This window comes from Anas platyrhynchos, chromosome 14 (assembly GCF_047663525.1).
Source record: "Anas platyrhynchos isolate ZD024472 breed Pekin duck chromosome 14, IASCAAS_PekinDuck_T2T, whole genome shotgun sequence".
Taxonomy (NCBI): Eukaryota; Metazoa; Chordata; class Aves; order Anseriformes; family Anatidae; genus Anas; species Anas platyrhynchos.
Window position 1 is genome coordinate 2598593 of NC_092600.1, and position 19164 is coordinate 2617756.

The window sequence follows — 19164 nt, forward strand, 5'->3', positions numbered from 1 at the left end:
TTTACACCTCTTCACTTGTGGAAGTCTCCGAGCCTCACAGATGGGCATGTCCTAACAGGGCCTGTCTCCACCTCAACTACTCCCACAATTAATTTCAACCCCAGAGAGCTTGGCCGAGAACCAGAAGCAGCTTCTCAAGGAAGATCCTCTGAGCTGCCTAAAAGACAGCTTCCGAACTGGTAAATTAAACAGCATTACAACTCTAGCTGGACAATTCCTTTCAGAATTAAGTCAGTCTATTTAATTAAGCTTAATTCACCTTCAAGGAAAATATTTTTTCAAGTAGCAATGACTGATATAAAATGCAATTTCCCATCAAAGATGAAATATAATTACTTAATATAGACAAAAAGGAAGGAGCGGTGTAACCCCCTGTTAAGGGCAGCTGATATTGAATCAAACCTGAAAGTCAGACAAACTTTAGAAAAATATAACATAGTAATAAATATTTAAATTATGTTATCCATTCAGAGTTCGACTCCCACATGCTATGCTTCTTTCAGATATTTTATATAAATATTTCCAAGCTTTGCCAAGAATTTACTGTGTAAACTTTCTGTCTGCCACTTGTACAGCTGACGCTTCCAGGTGGCAGGACAGGGAGCAAATAATCTGCTCGTACCGTGTTTCACATGCACGAACAGCTGAAATTCCCATTTGTTACTCTGCTCTGAACAGAATACTCTGATGGGAGGAAAATCGGAATTTGTCATAGCAAACCAGCCCTCGCTCTCGCAGCAGCTTCCCCCGGGGTGAAACACTGCCCACACCGAAGGCAACGGCAGAGCTCCCGTCAGCGTCAGCAGAGCCAGGATTTCAGCTGCTATATCCCAAAATTGAAGCTCTAAACCCCACAGAATGACCTGGGCTTATGAAACCTGAATTATTGTTATTTATTTTTAATGCTCATACTCCAGTCATTTCTTCAATGTATGTTGATTCAAACCCTGAATTTTCTAACTAATGGCCTACTTACCCTCTATGTTTATTTATATAAACATAAATCCTCTATTTTTCCATTCAAAGTGCGCTCATTTTTTCCACTAACAGCTTCTCCAATATCTCTTTGTGAAATTAACAATCCAGTAAAGAGAAAACAGGTGAACATTATCATGAAAGTAACTTCCATCTCTCAGCAGAAAACCCGAATCAGTGTGATGCTTCACCTCGAGCAAAGAGAGAAGTTTCATCTCGTGACATATGGCCACGCACCTCCAGCACCGCCGGGAGCACGCGTTCTCACATGACAAACCTGCATAATGGGCTCTGAAAGAGAGCAAACACGTCTGAATCAGGGAAATCACAGCTCCTGACCTGGAAGAAGACAGCCAGCTCCATTAACTCGGTAACCCCTACGGATATCCTCTGCCCTCGGGGAGAAACCAGGAGACATCCCTGGCTTTGGGGCATGATGAGCTCTTGGTGAAGTTAAGAGCAGAGCAAGTCCTGTGCAAGACCAGACCGATCTGTAGGAAACAGGGGTGTGGAACAGCTGGACTCCTGTGATCAACATTTTTCTGTGACCAGCAGGAAATCTCTGATTTATTTTAATGAATAAGATACTTCCATCACTTCTCCGGCAATGAAGCGAGTCCAGCACACCTTTTGTGTCCATGCCTCACCTAAAGATTTCACAGCAAGACGTGAGCATCACTTCAACCTCCTAATTTAAAGTCACATCCAATTTATAGGCAAATGGGGCCACAGACATGTACACCATGGCTCGCCAAGGCACTACGCACCCAAAATAAATTAATTACCAAGGAGACATCCCTGTCCAGCCAGGGGAACGATGGTCATGGGTCCTGGTGCTCCCAGCAGCGGTGGCACTGTCCCCATACACATGGCCGCCTGTTTGCTGGCCAGGCCCTGCAGCACCCACGGCCTTTGGTGGCGCTCAGCTGTGACCGAATCACTTTATCTGCTGCTTAAGGGCTAATTGTGCTGGGGAAAAGATCATGGCTTTCCCTGCCACAAGAGCCACAGGGGCAAAGCAAGGTGCGCGGTTAAGATATCCTTTAATTCTTGTAAACCGAATCCACATAAAGCTAAATCTAATAACCCTGCAATGAAAATCTGATCTTTGCCATTTTACTTCAAGTAGGAGTCCTGAAGATGAAAAGGCCAGCGCTGCCTAATTTCCTCCAAAGATACAAATGTGGCAAGCGTCAGCTTTGGCTTAGGGGGATTCATACTTTTTAAAATATATATATATTTATTAATCTATCCTGTATATAAACTCCTGCTATAAATGCGAAAATATAGAACAATTCTTTCAATCTTAACACTAAAAGCAGAAATATTTCCATATTCTGAGCCTATTCTCATCAGTGCTGCCCTAATTTTCCTCTCCAGGTATACTGACTCCTGCTATTGCAACAGCCAGGGCAAACCTGGAAAAACTGAGAGCTCCACAATCCCCTTTCTGAGCAGTATAATTCCCATAATCATGTCAGGTCAAACATGGGGAAAGTTCTACCACAAATACTTGTGCCAAATCCCACCCTTATTTATAAATACAAAAAAAATAAAAAATAAAAAATAAAAATAAAATAAAAATAAAACCAAACAAAATAAAATCTGAGTGAAGACCTTGGTGTTTGAGCTGCCAGCAGACACTTTAATTTCAAAACAGTGCAAAACACTTAGGGGAGCCAGGATTTCATCCACAGGAGAATATTAAAAAGTTTTCCTTTTATTATTATGCCTGTCTGTATTGTGGTTTAAAATCCACATAGGGATTCCCACAGCTTGTTAGCTGGCTTTAATAGTTGCATTAATAAATCCTATAAACTAATTGTGTAGTGACAAAGTTAATTACATTCAAATGAGATAGTATATTTCTCCACAAATATGATAAAGAATTTATAAAGAGATATACTCCTGTCTGGGAGTCCAAAAATACCATACAGCCAGCAACCCAAATCCAGCTGTAATGCATGATTAAATCGGGGATAAGAAAACCACAGCCAGGCAAGAGTTCACAAGGAAATATTAAACTGAATTATTTACACAGCAAAATAATGAATGAAAGCAGGGCACAGAGCCTTCCACATGGCCAGCATTTTAACTTCCAGCCAAAGGTGGGGAGCTGAGCCTAAACCTCCATTATTTTTTTTAATAGCCAAGGACAAGTATATGACCCCGTGTAATAAGAACCATTTTTTCCATTGCTCTTCTAATCAGCCCGTGAACTTTAGCTCCCATCAAGCTGGTTTGTGTGCCAAGCAAAGAAAGCTGCTTTGGAGCTGCAGGTAACTTATTGGTCCCATCCTACCCTGCACACACCACCTAACCCCAGAATCACCCTCTTGGGCCTCCTTCTCCGCTAGAAACATATTACTTCTGCCATACAGCAAGTCCCTCTTCCCCCATACACAGGTTTTGGGTTGTGTTTTTTGGTTTTGGCAACGGTTTCGTTGAAATACCTCAGCTAAAGAACCAGCAGCAAGCAATGGCACAAGGCAGCTCCGTGGTGCAGGGGTGCTTTACCCCCTTTTTATTGATTCCAGTCATCTGGCCCTAAATTTAATGGAGAAACTAGTCCTGCAAAGCTATCGCCACCACCAAATTCTTCTTCCAGCCTCTGCTAAAGGTGATACAAATAAAAAAAAATAAATAAATTAAAAATTGTCCTGCGAAGGCAGGGCAAGGCTCACAGTGTTTTGGGCAGAGGAGGCAGCAACAGTGCCTTGCTCTACTCAGCATCACCGAGGATGGGCAGGGGCAAGATCAGCCAAGGGCAAAGCTGGAAACATTTGCTGCAGGTGGGCTGAGTCCCTCAACCTCAACTAGAACTCCAAATTTAAAAACACAAGCATGACAAAAACTGGGGTGTTGGGAATAGAAACCTGAACTTAAGCTCTTAACTCTGTAATTCAGCTCATAAATAAGTAAGTAGATTTGAAGAGTGCCGAGTATCCAATTAATAGGAGCTAGCAGGGGCTTAGCACTTGAGAAAATCAGGTCTTCTGTTTAAGAGCCTGGGCACAGATTTAGGAGACTGATTTTGGCTTCTATTTTTGAAAAAATACTGGCTCAGAAGACTTTCATGTCATGCTCTACTTGTACGGGATTATTCATAAAATAAATGCCAGAATTCACGGTCGGTAATCCTGTACTCCAGTACTGATGTAAGAGCACCTATGTAGCCGAGAGGCAGATGGAATAGCAACTGAGATGGTGACAATATTGTGGATTGGGGACCACCAGGACCCCATGCCAGTCCCCCAGGCACTGATACCAGCAGCAGTCATGGCCCTTGGGCAGCATCATCCCCTCCGCAACTCTCCTCCAAAAACTGTTGTCCAAGGCAATCACTCATCAGCCTTCCCTTTCTGGATATGCAAAAAAAAAATGTCAATATAAAGTAATTAAAAAATCACTCAGCTCTTTAGGGTGTGAGCAAAGACTTTTTCCAAGCACACATCTGGTAAATCAGGTTTGAGCTCAGCCACCTGAGTGGGCAAAACCTGAAAAAGGCATGAAATGAAAATGCTGACAAACCTCTTCCTCCAGCAGCATGAATGAGGCTGCTATAATGGTAGAAAGCTATTGATTGCCAGCTAGTGTCTCGTTCAATTGATCAGGTCCTGCAAATCTCAGATAACACCCGTGCCATCAGGAGCGGCATTGTGCTCGCTGCGACTGGGCCTGATGGCCTTTGATTGTCTGGCGGGACAAGTGTTGGGGAGCTTCGCTATTGACTCGGAGATAAAAACGTTCCGGTACCTTGAGACCTGTCAGTGAAATCCTTCGGACAGAAAACAGTATTGTGCTTTAACGCTAGGTCATTTGCTAATTAAGTTAATTTGCAAAGAACTTTTGGGGGAAGAGCTGTTAAGCAAGGAAGCGAGTTGGGTACCACGGCAGGCTCACCCTGGAGAAGGCAAGGAGCTCCGGTTTGTGAAGGTCCAAGTGTCACACCGACACGCCACCCAGCAGGTGGCAAGCCGTACCAAAGGACCAGGTCAACGAGCTGTCCCGGAGCTAACAGCTCCTTCAGCAGAGCTGCACGTTTTTAATTTTCAGGCTAAATTTACACTTAGCTGATCATTTTATCAAAACCCCTTTAAAACTTGGAGCAATGATGCAGGTGCTTCTCAACAAGAGGCTTCCAGACCACCACAGCTTCTATAAGGAAGCTGCATGGTGCTGCACGTTGGTGTGCACCTTCTTTACAAGCCCTCCTATGCCCGTTTATACATCAGCCATCTCATCAAAAAGCCTTACCAAATCTACATCCCACAGCCCATACATCCAATTATTGCCTTATTCAGGTTCTGCTGCCTTTACATAAAAACAACTCTCTTCTGAAGGCCACTGACCATGCTACGATACTTATTCATCTCCACCTCTTAAGAATGATTACATTAGGTCTTATTAGCTGCTGACATTTTCTCCCAGCCTCTCACGGTGTGATTAGCACGGTACAATTGCAGGCCTACCTGCGATGTGTTCAGCGCGGCTGCAGCTCCACGCAGAGGTCAGGGCTCGCTGGGATCGCTCCCAACAGCAGCCCCGATTCACAAAGCCGAGCGTCCCTTTCCAATGCAAGCTCTTTCAACACGCTGCAGTTATAACACAGACGGGAATTATTTTCATCATCTTATAATAAGCTTTGGATAATACCTGTGGATTATATCCCTTGTTAGAAAACTTATTATTTTTAATTTAACCAGTTCGTGACTTATTCCATTGCTGTAACACACAAAAACCTTCAATGAAGGGCCGGATCCTGGGGCAGAGCTACTGCCTCGTACTTACATCAAGTAAATGTCTTCAAACAAACTTGTATATCCAAGGAGTCTTTATCCTAGACTTTAAACCAACCTGAAGACGATGTTTTTCACTCTGTAGCAACCAAACTAAAAGACAAATCTCTAAAGCATGAAAATACATCACAGCATCATTACAGCATTGAAGAACTGGAGGTTTTAGAAAGGCGGCTGACGTGTAGGTGACCTTTGTCAGGTTCCCTAAAATGTCTTTTCTGAAATATATACTTTCATGTTCCAACACGGGTTTCTTTATGTGACAAATGCACTGTATGTACAATGAGATGTGAGCCCTGAGCATACAGGGGAGGTCAAGGCAAAGGAGGCCCGGTGACCCAAGAAAGGGCTCTCCCCAGGAGCAGACACGTTCAGGGTACTGCACGTCCCCGGGTTAGGACGCCCCTTCCCCAGTGCAGATCAAGTGAACTATTTATAAGCTGCATGCCAAAGCACACGTCCTTTGCCTGAACAGAAAGCAAAGAACCAAAGACACGCGTCTTGTGATGAAGCCTGGCTTCACTGGGAGTTGAAACTAGATGATCTTTAAGGTCCCTTCCAACCCAAGCCATTCTGTGATTCATTAACGGCAGAGACCCTCTCTCTGCCCTTCTTCAGCTATTTTCTTCATAAAGAAGAACCAACTTCCATTGTTCCACTTCAGCAAAAGGAAATTTGGGTCATGCAAAGCAGCCCTTGTTACTCCATGTAAACTACAAGAGTAGAAAACCAAATTATGCTTTCTGGTAGACGTTGTGCTTTTAGCTCTACCAGCTTATGGCAGCTCTTGAGCACAGGTTTGCTTAGAGCAAACACAATATGGGCAGGGCGGGGGGAAATTCAGTAGCATACACTTCTTCCTGAATGTGCCGATTATAATCCATGAAGATTTCTGATCTCTCTAAGAAAATATAGCACATTGGAGAAACCAAAAATATTTCTGAAAAACATTTTTTCATGGAAAAGTGACGGATCTGTCACAACATTTAGTAAGGCTAGGAGATCCGTCTAATTTCTAAGCCTATATAAATACAGCTTCCCCTACAAAATAAGAGTGCAAATTATTCAAAATTTTTCATACGTCTGTTCTGACTTTTTCCTGATGACGTTGTTTGCTTTTTACATTAATGCTGTTAAAGGCTTGGCAGGGTTTTATGTCATAAAGACCAAGTGATCCCTGCCAGCTTTGTCTCAGGTTTTGTTCTGGATGTGGGTCCATTACAACCAGTCAGCTCCAACTAAAACAATGGCAATGCCCCTGAAGTTCAGGGCATTTAGTATCTTGGGGCAGGCTCTCCAGTGACAGGAGGAAAAGAGGGCTCATCCTGATGCTGTCTGAACTTAAAATGAGCAACATCAATAAAGAGAATCACAGAATGGTTTGGGTTGGAAGGGACCTTAAAGATCGTCTAATTCCAATCCCCCTGCTGTGGGCAGGGAGAAAACCACCCCAGGATGAGATCCTGCCTCTCCCCACTGTCCTCCTCATCCCCACCACTCAATATATTATTAAAGACTGATGATATTTGTGTCTATTTTTATCTTTATTTAAGGTGAATTACTTCAATTTCACTTGTTCCCCTCTCTCTGGAGAGGAATTGGCCATAAATGGATGACTTTTGGACTCATGCTTTGTAGAAACATTTTCAGAATCCCAGAGGATGTTTCAGATGGTAAAACAAAAGCGATGGTTCAAACTGAAAAGCCCTCAAATACAGGAGGGCTCTCCATCCAATGTTTCAAAGTCTTGAACCTTTAAAGGCAAAAGGAACATTTAATTCAAAGACCCTGGGGAGCATTTTTTTTTAATATTGCTGAAGTGTCCTACTACCTCTAACAATAAAAATATCCAGAATATAAAGGCAGTTAAAAACCCCCCTTCTGTTAGCAAAATCCACAAAAAGATCCTTAACTGTAGGTTCCTGCTTTTCTTGTAAAACAGACATTTCTTTCCAGATACCCCCCAAGCCCTTCGCTTACACGACCTTTGCAAAAGTTTAAAACAATTTGCAAGGAATTGAGAGCTTCAGAATACCGCTTTGTTTCTCTGAAGTTAGGAATATCGATTAAAACTAAAGAAAATATTCTTTTCTCCTCCTCTTAAAGACTTTAGAGAAGGCAAATATTTAGCTGTTGCATTTCTGACAAACATTTGCACCAAATTTAGTCCTACAGAAAGTGTGGAAAGAATTTTACGCAACGCAGAGAAACCTAAAGCATACCAAATTTTGGTTAATTTATGCATTTACTTCGTTTTCTCGAACTTCATTGAAGAAGTGCTGAAGTCCAGGCAGCAGATTACATGCAGATTGCTGTAACCAAAGGGGCATCTTCACCGGTCAGAAAGACTTCCTCTTAAATCCCCTAAGCTACAAGAGCTATGGACTAGTGAGAGCTAAGAAATCCTTCCTGAAGAGGGACATCACAGACCGGGGTATGCTTGCCTTCAGACCACATTCTCTTCAAAGAGCTTTTCCTACATCTGCTTGCTGACCTTAGTGCCAACCAGGACTCATCCTAGAGAAAGGGAAGGCTCACGGCCAGGCCTGCTGCAAGAAGACAGCAGATCAGGAAAGCATTTCTGGCAAAACAGCGTCTGCGATGAACAGCATGCATACCTGAAGGAAATTATATCCGAAGGAACAAAAGCTTTGCTGTTTATTTCCAGTTAGCTGTGGTTTGAGCGCGTTCCCTGGAAGAAGTCCTTATCCATAAAGCCCTTTAGAGTTTAAGCGGGTACGCGCTGTGATATTCCAGCTGTCAAACCAGATCTCCATCATCTTTTTCTTCTTTACTCTTGACCTGAGTTTCTCTTCGAAGACTGTTTTAAATTAGATCCCATGAGAAATACGACAGTAAGTTCTTAGTTTCATGATGGTTATAGAAGTTGCCATTGTTTTTCCATCATTATAGCAATGTTTGAGGCATTGAGGGAGAGGGACCATTTGTTAGTGCTCTTGTTGTCGGCTCTTTGCTCACACACAAAAAAAAAAATAAAACAGAGGCAGAAATGTATTGACGTCCTTAACAAATAGTGTGCCACTTTCTACAGTGAGAATTAATTTATTCTATTACACGAAGACATCGTTGCACATTTGGAATCTGACCCCGCACCCAGCTGCACCGATTTTGTGCCACGGAGATATCACCTCCCCGTGTCACAGAGGAAAGGATCGGTGCTCGGGGTTGCCTTCAGAGATTATATCCTTCCGTACAATAATTCTAAGGACAAGTCATTAGCTTGTGTCATGTAGGGAGAAAACGAGGGAGGAGGAAGCTTTTGTTCCATAATGCTGTATTTCAGTCATTTAGTTTTATTGGGTTTGTGCAGCTAGACATGAAAGATGTAACTTCAGGCTTGCAATTGCTCAGGATATACAGGCATTAAGCAAGAAATGAGAGTAGAAAAAACACAAATCTGCAGGAGAGGGACCAGAACTTAGCATCTGCATTTTTCAGGCTCCTAAAGACACAGACAAGTACTCGGAGAGTCCCAGGCCTAATTATTTTTCTCTGTCCCAGAAGAGAACAACATTATTAAATTGAAACCTTCTCTCTCCCCATCCTAGCCCCCCAAATTATTCCCAGCAATAGGGTTCTACATGCAGACAATCCGATGTCCTTACAAAGGTGCTTTTTGCCATTCCTCCCATGCTGCCCATGTGGTGCTGCAGCCACACGCGGAGTTCTGTGCTGGCAGATAGAGGTGTTTTTATGTGCTTTATGGAGTTTGGCACAAGAGAGAGGAAAACATCCAGATTCAGCAGCAGAAATCCAGCCTGACACAGGATACATTTATTTTGCCCATTTCTTCATCTATTTAGCCCATTTCTTCATCGCCCAAAACTCTTGCTCTTGGTCAGCCTACCATATGGGATAATTTCATCCAGTCTGCAGCCCTACCACTCTTCCTGGGATGCTCCTGGCTAGATAACTGGGCCAGTAAGACATAACATTATGAGCATGATATTTTGAAGCAGTAAAAACACCACCAGTTTCCCAGTTATCCCAGCAAGAAACTGCTTACAGAACTGATATAAATACAAGGAGTGCCCAAAGCACTCTTGTGCCGTCATCAGCTGTAGCTACTGCAGGGGCTCATCAGCACCGAGCAAACAGGACGCATCTTTAAAACACCAAATTTTTATCCATCCTAAAAACACTGAGTACACAAACTCCAGCAGAAGCAACCTGCACCAGTTTTACCACAAATAATCTCGCCACAGCACAGGCACAGCAATTAATGCATCCAGCCTTCAGGGTGATTTCTGCGCTGGCCTCATTCGTCCATATTACTGTACATTAAACATTCATTTGTACGATGAAAAATGTACCCTCCTTTTAGCAGCAAAAATAAACTCTTGTTTATTCCAGCTATTTCGGGAAAGCTCTCCAGCATGCCCAGAAAATCCTACACCAGTGATTAGGATTTCCACATATCACAGGGTTTTGTACCTGCAGAGGAATCTTTTAAAAGACGCCGGGTGCTAAAGCAAGATTCAGAACAATGCAGCCAGCAGGCATCGGAGCATTTTGTCAGGAATAAAATATACAACACTGCTTTTGATACAAGGCTTTTCCTGCTGGTTTTCTCCACCAGTATTTTGGGCGTTAAGGATTGCCTTTTGCAAAGATACCACGCTAGATAAGGCTAAATAAAACGTATGCCTTAGTTTTGAGGGGGAAAAATAGCTTTGATCCCTTAAACTGACCAATCCCACTAGCGAAATAAATCTCCCAGCGTAAGGAAGGCTTTGCATGAGGCTCATGCAAGATCCACTCCTAAAGCCAGCCAGCGAGAAGTGAGTAAGGCACAGGGATACCTCCCCTAATAATCCGGAAAACATTTACGTTTGGAAAGGGTCAGTGGTGCTCTATATTAGTTTCCCACTTAGCTTTCTGCGATCGCAATTTAAAGGCAGCGTTGACCATTGACTAAAACCAATTTAAACAACACGGGAGTGGGAGTTCTGCATACAAGCCAGTGTAATAGCTTTCCCTCATCGTTATGGGAGAGCGGTTATGGGCAAAGACAACAGCACTAATAGATTCATTCGTTCGTTCTGAAACCACCCCAGACCTTTCAGGCATGCAATTAAAATTGCTGTCACTTTATATGGAGCAAAGAACCAGTGTTTTACTGTCTAGTCACCAAGGTGTGACACGTCTCATTTGACTGATTATGGTACTGAAATGCACAAAACAATCAAGAGTCATGAATATTTTCCTGACTATTGAACGGATATCTGAGCTGAATTATACTGTGAGCAACGACAAAGTCACCCAATTAATAAGTGGGAGCACTTATTACTTGGTCAGGTGTAAGGGAAAAAACAAAGGCAGCTTTAATCACAGAAACGTGAGATTGGAAAGAATCTCCTGGGTCGCTCTGTACCCAGAGAGAGATCTGTTGTGTGGGTCCAACATCATCTTAAATGCCTCCTGTGTTACCCACCCAGTTCCTTGAAAGAGGGTCCTAGCACCACGCTGCTCCTTGCTCCTGTTAATTTAAGGCTCATTTGTACTTCTTTGCTCTCACCACAATGTCAGCTTTTAGCTTAAAGAGTTCATTCCTTTTAGGGTTTGCCTCTTGGACACGTTCCATAAAGAAACCTTACCCTTCCAAAACTTCGCTTTGCCAAGCCAAACAAGGTTGTTTGGTTTTTAGTTTCTTCCTGTAGGATACTTTCTCCCACATTATCAGACCCTACACTTTGCTCTGCATTTTTTCCAGCGTGAATCCACCTGTTTTGATAATTTCCACAAGGACATTAACGCTCCTCTGTAAATGGAAGGAGTCTTACAGTACATTTGGTTTTCACACAGCCATACTACTTCACTGGCTCATAATCACCCCGTGATCAAACACCACACCGGAGTTTTTCTCCTCGTTAGACATTTCTAGCTGATGAGTTCCCACATTATAGCGCCAAACTACGCTACACGTCTCTGCACCAACAATCAATCTCCTTTTTCCATTCCTTTCAAGTTTCCTGCATTTCCCCAGAAAAGGTAAGCATGTTTAGAGCCCTTACACACAATTGTTTTTCTGCAGGGGAGGGATGGCAGGGGAGGGCAGGTTTTATACCCCTGCCCCAGAGCTCCTCGCTGTCACATTGCCTTCTCAAGCCTGCATTTCTCAAATAAAATATTTTCAAGACATTTCATCCTGCTTATTATTCCATTTAATTCAAACGGTGTTATTCATATCACTTGGCTAAAGCTTATTTTATTGGAGAAATCTACAAAGACGGGGTAGGAAAGCACCCCTTCCTACGGGCTCAAGGAATGGTGGATAAGAAATCCAGGAGCTTTTACGTTAAGGAATAAACTCCACGCTCTGTTACCGCTGTACGATCTTCTGACATAATCTGCCACGTTAACTCTCTGCATCACACCACCATCCTAATAACCATCGTTATAAGCAGCCATACTCCCATTTCCGAGATTTTTAAGTATTGCCTGTGAAGAGCGTTTTTTTCACTGTGCCAATAACCATAACCCTCTATTGATACAGACCACGCATCTGAATAATATTTGCTGTCCGAAGGGCCAGATTATTTCTGGTGGCATTAAGGTGCTTAACGATGCAAAGAGGCATTTTCGAGAAACCCACACGCATAAACTGATTAGGTGCTTAAGTCTCATTAAAATCAATAGGAGCTAAAAGCCTAACCAACCTGCTGATGTGCTTTTTGAAGGATTCGCATGGCACTAGCACAAAACCTTGAAAACCTAGACTGAAACATCATTGGGGATGTGAGAAGTTTGGAAGGTGGGGAGATTTTAGAGGTTTCCCAGCGTGACACCTGTTGATTCAGCTCCAAACGGTGATGGACAACTTGCCACTCGTAGCTCTGACTTCTGCCCACCCACCTTTTTGGGAGGGTGTGCTGGAAGCAGAGCCCTCGAGGAGAGCACTGCAGCGCAGAGGAAGCCCTGGCTCTATCGCCAGCAGCCACAGCTGGCTGCATCCTCCAGCAGCTCATCCCTCTGCCTTGCTCCTCACCCAGTGCCAAGCAGAAAGCAGGCGCTTGGAGCCCTCGTAACAAAGCCCAGCTTTGATGAGTGTAACGGGACAAAGGGATTTTGTTTGCTGATGTGATCACCTTGATGTCCAGGCGATGCTCCTGAACAGCAGGCGCAGAAAGGAGAAATGGCCAGGTGCACACCTACAGGCACACAGAGACATCTCACATCGAGTTCCCCACTCCAGAACATGTATGATGCTTGCCAGGTTAAATAGAAGGAACACAGCACTGCCGACAGCTTTTCTCAAATACTGCGAGTGAATTTACCGGGTTCAAGTCAGGCAAATGCTTTTAAGCGCAGGCAGTCACTCAGGCAGCAGGAAGGGAACAGAGGAACAAACCGTGCCTTGATCTGCTCGCGGAGCAGTGCAGCAAAGCAACAATTTCGCCTGAAAATACATCTTTCTGTCAACAGAGGAACACACGGAACAGAAGGCTCCGGGTTAACAGGTGAGGATTTTTCCAGCATGGAGAAGGAAGTCTCAGGCAGGACGGGGAGATCATTTTGGCAGCAAAAAAAACGAGGAAGGGACACCCGCAACATGACTTCGATATTATCAAATTGCTATCGGCACCAAGCAAGGCCCATTTAAAAGCCAACCCATCAATACTCCTTCAACTACTTTCTGTCATTTACCTGAGTAGCCCCAACCCGAGTTCCTGAAGTGATTTAGCTGCAAAGAAAGGAAGCTGAAGCCTTTTTGTGGACAAATGTCAGCTCCTTGGCAGCTGTATGACGGGAAACTAATACCTCTATGCTGCAGCACAGATGTAGCTAGCTTCTGCGCAGACATGCTGATATATTCGTGGCTGGCTTTCCTTATAAATGAATTTACTTCTCTCAGGCATAGGGACATTACTTTATGGTCTATTTTGCACTGACCATAAAGGCTTCCTAATAGATGTCTGGAGCTGCTGGATATTACTGCGATATAAATAATAATATATCATTTTCAATGTAAACAGAGTCATTCCACACTGAAGTACCGTTTCAAGTGTGTTTGAGATGCAACTCTATTATAGTTCACACTTGAGTAGCCTACCCTTGAGGTAACAGAGGCATAGATATGAGCTGTGACATTTAAATTAGCAAGAAACATCAAATACAAATGAAAAAAACCTCATTGGTGGTTGTTGCTGGAAGCTGATCACCCAGCAGCACTCACATGAGGCTTTATGTGCTGGGCAAACTTTTGTGATTTAGCTTAGAAACCTGATGCTGAAACACTGCAATAATTAACATTTCAATGCCGTGCCTTGAAGGTGCTTTCTGTGGACCATTTCCTATACTGCGGAATGGTCATCACAGATAAAAATTACCCCCAAAATGGGGTAAATTCCTCTATTTAGGAGCTGCTCTGGTATTTCCTTTCACATTGAGTGCCGTTAAGGATGGACATGGTCAGTAGGCTGCATCTTGGAGCATCGCTGCCTGGTGGACCCAACCTGCACCCCTGGAGGCTTTTTGGTGCTCAGAAGCCATCCTCTTTGCCCTCCCCTCACCCATCCTGCCCTGAGCAGAGCAGGCTACGTGTGCACGGCGTGTTGTAGCACTGAAGTACATTTTTCCAGCCCCTTTTGTACTTACCCTGTCCACGCCTGCTTATGGTAATGTTATGTGCAACTGGCTCTCTACCCACCAGGTTTGTTGCTGCTGTAAATGAAAACTGAATAGGTTTGACATGACTTCTGGTTAATTATTTTTCTCCTTGTTATCTTCTATATGCTTACAAATTCGCTGCTCAATTGCTGCACTGCAGGCAGTGTGAGTCAACTCACTGAGTTAAATAAAATTTAACAACAGCAGAGGTAATTGAACAGCATAGAGATATATCACACAGAACTATATAAAAACCATGGCATATACATGCATGTGCACTCATACAACATCTGCATAAGCTTAATAGAGGGGCTTCCCACTGTCTTGTCTGGTATTTGTCACCCTGAATTAAATTTAAGATCCAGATGATGTCAGCCTAGGCCATCTGGAAGCACCCTGACCCTGGAACAGCACGACCCAGCCCTGTTCTGCCAGCTCAGCACGTGTAACCTGCCACGAGTCCTGTGCCTCGGGTAGGGAATTCAACCTAGGAGCAGATTCCTCTTGCTCTCCTCTTCGCTTCGACACGCAGATCTAAACCGCAATGCTCACTGAGGTTCCTGCTAGCACCACAACGATGCTGTGAACTTTACGACTGAGACCAGGGGAAATGTTTCTGCAAAGCCAGTGAGTAGAGAGCTGGGGCGTCCTCTGCTCCCAGGGGCCAATTTTCCAATGGATGGATGGACAGGGAAGGAACCAGGCAGGCATATCCTCCCCTTTGACAGAAACCTAAATTCGTTCATCATTGACCCAAGAACACTGCTCTGAAGGGCAGTCACAGCCAATTAGACACGCAGGAGGTGGAAGAGGTGAACCAGAGCACATTAAGACACACTCTCTCACCAGGTCAGCATCCATCCCACCTATTTATAGGTGTGCTTTTGGCAGCACACTCCCTAGACGCCTGGCAAAACCTAAAAGATCTCGGTAAGGACGATGACAGCCATGACCACACCCTAATTCCCAGCTAAGCCTGGGTGTCCCACCACCATAACCACAAGGAAGTTTCAGCTCTGTGTTTTTCCACTGCATTAATCAGGAACATTTTTCTTGCTCATATCAGTTTGCGAGTTTTCTTTCAACTGCTCTCCCTATGCATCATTTTAAAACTGCTGGTTAGAGATACACACAACTTATCACTGTCAGCTCCCTACGCTTATAGCAGCTCTGACATTTCCACAGATTTTAAAAAATTTGAGTCAGGACCAAATTTGGCAGGTCCACTAATAAGTAATATTGTTTTCCTCTGAAAAGGCCCAATTCTAATCAACCCATGGCAATGTAGTGATTTTTGCATCCATTTGTCCTTGGCAAAAGCTGTCTTTTTCTAAAAGTACAATCCTTCAGCTTCACCAGGAGAATAAAGTTGCTCTTCAATGCTCGGTCCCTCCTTTCTGTCCATTTGCATTTTAGCCTTTCAGCTCTAATGGGGAGCAAAACACCACATTAAAGCACAAGAAAGAAGAGAGACAGTTTTGCTTGTAGGTAACCGTTTCAGGAAGGTGATCTCTGGGCTCAGAAGAGGCTCTGCTCTCCTCTTGCACTTAAACCTGGCCCAGAGGTGGTCGTGGCCACTTCCCGGCACAACAGGGCTTTGTTCCTGGGACCCGGAGCTGACACAAGGAATTTGTATCAGAAGATCCCCAGATAAAAGAAGTGATGTGAAACCTACCGAAAAAAGTGGAGGGGAAGGAGGGTATGGCAGCAGGACACCGCGCTTTGGAAGAGCCTGGACTTATCTTTATAGTGAAAGGTTTCTGTGAGATTGATAAACGTATGACAGGCTGGAGGAGGGAAAGAGGGCAAAGTCATTGCACTGAAAAACTAGGCCTGGCAACAATAAAAAATACTATAAAATAGTTAAAAACCTAATAGCTCACTAGAGCTTTTTGCCAGAGCAAGTCCTCCATGGCCAATAGCTCTCCAAAGGCATTAGAAAATGAAAGGAGTTTTAATGCCTCCCTACATTTCTTTTCTTTCTGGTTTTACAAGGGGTGATGTGGCAATCTAATTATATTGTGTTGTGAGCTGGTATTATGTCCTGCAAGCAGAGGGAAGGAGCTTTTTTATAGTTCCATTATGCAATTGTTGCTACTTTTTACCCTTGTTTCAGCTTTGGTGCAATAATTCTGTGTTGTAGCCTACATTAATTTCTTTCCCTTTTTTTCCCCCTTTTAACCATTCGTTGTTTCACTGCAATAAAACACGCGGAAAACAAAAGCCCTTTGCACAGGCAGGGAATGCACGAGGCTGTCCCTCCACACCTCGCCTCCTCGAACAGCGTGCCAGCCCCAGGGGAACCCGCAGCAAGGTGGCAGGAACATTTTCAGGACGTTTTCTCCCCATCTTAAAGTTAATAAATAAATAAAGAAAGAAGTGAAGGTTATGTCACTGATCAGAGTCTCTCCACCCAAACGAAGCACACTTCAATTTTGGCCCTAGGAACTTACCAGGCGAACGCTGACGGATGAGGCAGCCGCCGCTCAGACCCCATCCTTTTTAAATAAAACCCTCACCCTTTGTCCTTTTCAATTATGTATCATCATGTATCTACAACAGCTTCTGCTGTCGCTGTGATTTAAAGATAAGGTTGGGTTTTGAAGACCGTTTGTTTCCCGTGCTGACACAGCCAGCCCAGCAGACAAACAAGCGCCCGGTTTCAGACCCCCCGGATTTCTTTCCTCCCTCCCCGGCGTTGTCACCTGAATCTCTCGCTAATCATTTCAAGGCTATTCGGAGGGCAGTCCTTGCATAATTTTTAGCTTAGCATAAAAAACTGCCTAATTATTATTCATTTGGCTTGGCAGCTATTACACACCGAAGTGACCTCTGCTTCTCCGTTAATTATAAATAGTTTTGTCTATGGGATAAATTGAAGTGAATTAGCTCCGTTTTAAGCTCCTATCAATAATTTAAACGGATATTTCAATCAACCAAAATTAAAAATAATAAAAAAAATAAGCTACAGAGAAAAGGCCAACTTCCCAGTGTGAAGCACCACCAATTTGTTGATTTAGCCGGGAGGGCAGAATTTAATAGCGACGTTAATGCAGAATTGGTTTTATTTTCCCCGTGCACTGGCTGCGGAGCAGAAAGAGTTTCAAGGTCTGGTCCTCCCCAGCGTGGCAGCCCATTAGGTGCAGCTGCCAGAGATGTCTGCCCGACCCGATTACCATCAAAGCCAGGCAGAGACAACGGTGCCGCCAGCCCGGCCGCGGCACCCGTCCCTCTGCGCTCAGCCGCTGCCAAACCCTTGGCTGTCTGCTACACCACGCTTAAAAGTGAGCTGGGAAATGACTTTATTCTTAAGTGGGGTCACACCTGGGTGAAAGGCAGACGCAAGTCCGACGGTATTATCGAGCTTTAGGGGAACGGCTCTTTCCTTCTGCTAGGAAACGCCAGCCAAAATTTCTTTCCGGCGCAAGGTAGGCAACCGAGCCTGATAAGATAAGCTCCAGTCATAAAAAATACATACGGCATAAGGTCAGGTTTCATTTTGTTCTGTGATTCATTTTAAGCCCCTGGAGAGGCCATCCTACATGAAAACTTCACCGAGAAAATTGCAGGAGGCTGCAGCGAAGGGAAGGAGCCGAGCACTGATTTATCTGTGTAATTCTATTACAGGTAGGAAGCAAGCTCTTTTATTTACAAATACCTTGTGAAGGCAAGTGATGACAAAGGATGATTTGCTGTAATAGGTTACACCGCTTGCTTTATGAAGCCCTGGTGGAAGCTTTGCCAATTTGGCGTCCAGCAGCAGACGTGAGATGCAGCGATGGGTGGGAGCACCACCGGCTTTCCGTCTGCGCCTTCAGCTCTTCCCCAGGGCACAGGGAGGTCTCCTCTCCCCCAGTCCCTCCAACAGATCCATGTTTGAGCTCAGTTTCTCGTTTTGTTTGCTTTTAATTACTAACACAGCTCAAGGAAAGCCCAAGCCAGCGATGGACTCACCTACCTCCTGCATTTGGGCACGCACCAAATGTTGCATGGCCACGTCCAAGGTCAGGCCCACCGCAGGGACGTGCCATCGATCCGCCACAGCCGACAGCACAAACTAAGGTCAAAACGCATCAAAAACAAGTACTTATCTCTGTCTACTGCCCTTTCTTTCCTCTCTGATAACCTCCGCCCCGGTCAACGCTGACAGAAGTGCATTGTGTTCCCAAACCCCCGGCAGCATCCTCCAACAATTCCTCGGGGCTTCCTGAGAGCCTGGAATATTTACTCACTTTCTTCATCTCCCTGAGCAAACACCTGGACACAAAACGACAAGAAAAGCAGGGAAAGACAGATGAGATGTAACAGAAACGTGTAATGGCTGGCAGTAATATCACTGATTGCGTTCAGCAGCGATTTGCACGCAGCAGAAAGCTGTTTCGGGCCAGAAAGCAGGAGATTTGCAGAACCTCGTGCAAGCACTACGCTGCTTTTCATATACACTTACTGCATCTTTCATTCATAAAAATACCTTCCTCCTAACATTTATCATCCCCAAAGAATATGAAATTAATTGAAATACAACAAAGCAGAGCAGCTGTGGATGCCTGTTTACTGGTTTGAACAAAATTTCTTACGTTAGGCTGCCCGTAAAGCAAATTTGGACATCCAACACGTGAGGGAACCTGGTCTGCGGTATCACAAGGGCAGAGCAGCGGTGCATGGGCCCCAATAATCATAAATTCCAGGCTTCTTTCAAAGGTAAATTAAGCCAGCATTTACAAAATTTAATGTGTGAGAGATATTAAAGAGCCAAAAG

General features: G+C 44.2%; 1 long non-coding RNA gene across 3 annotated transcripts in view; it reads right to left on the minus strand.

Moving 5' to 3' along the window:
• Positions 1–5426: 5426 nt before the first annotated feature.
• The window catches only part of LOC119712982 (uncharacterized), a 60040-nt gene continuing 46302 nt past the window's right edge, over positions 5427–19164 (minus strand). The window contains exon 3 of one of the 3 annotated variants that reach the window (XR_011812652.1): positions 5427–5570. This is a non-coding gene — a long non-coding RNA (uncharacterized lncRNA). Of the gene's footprint in view, positions 5571–7322; positions 7528–17690; positions 18663–19164 lie in introns of those variants that run through there. The other 2 variants (XR_011812654.1, XR_005269421.2) reach the window with 2 other exon arrangements.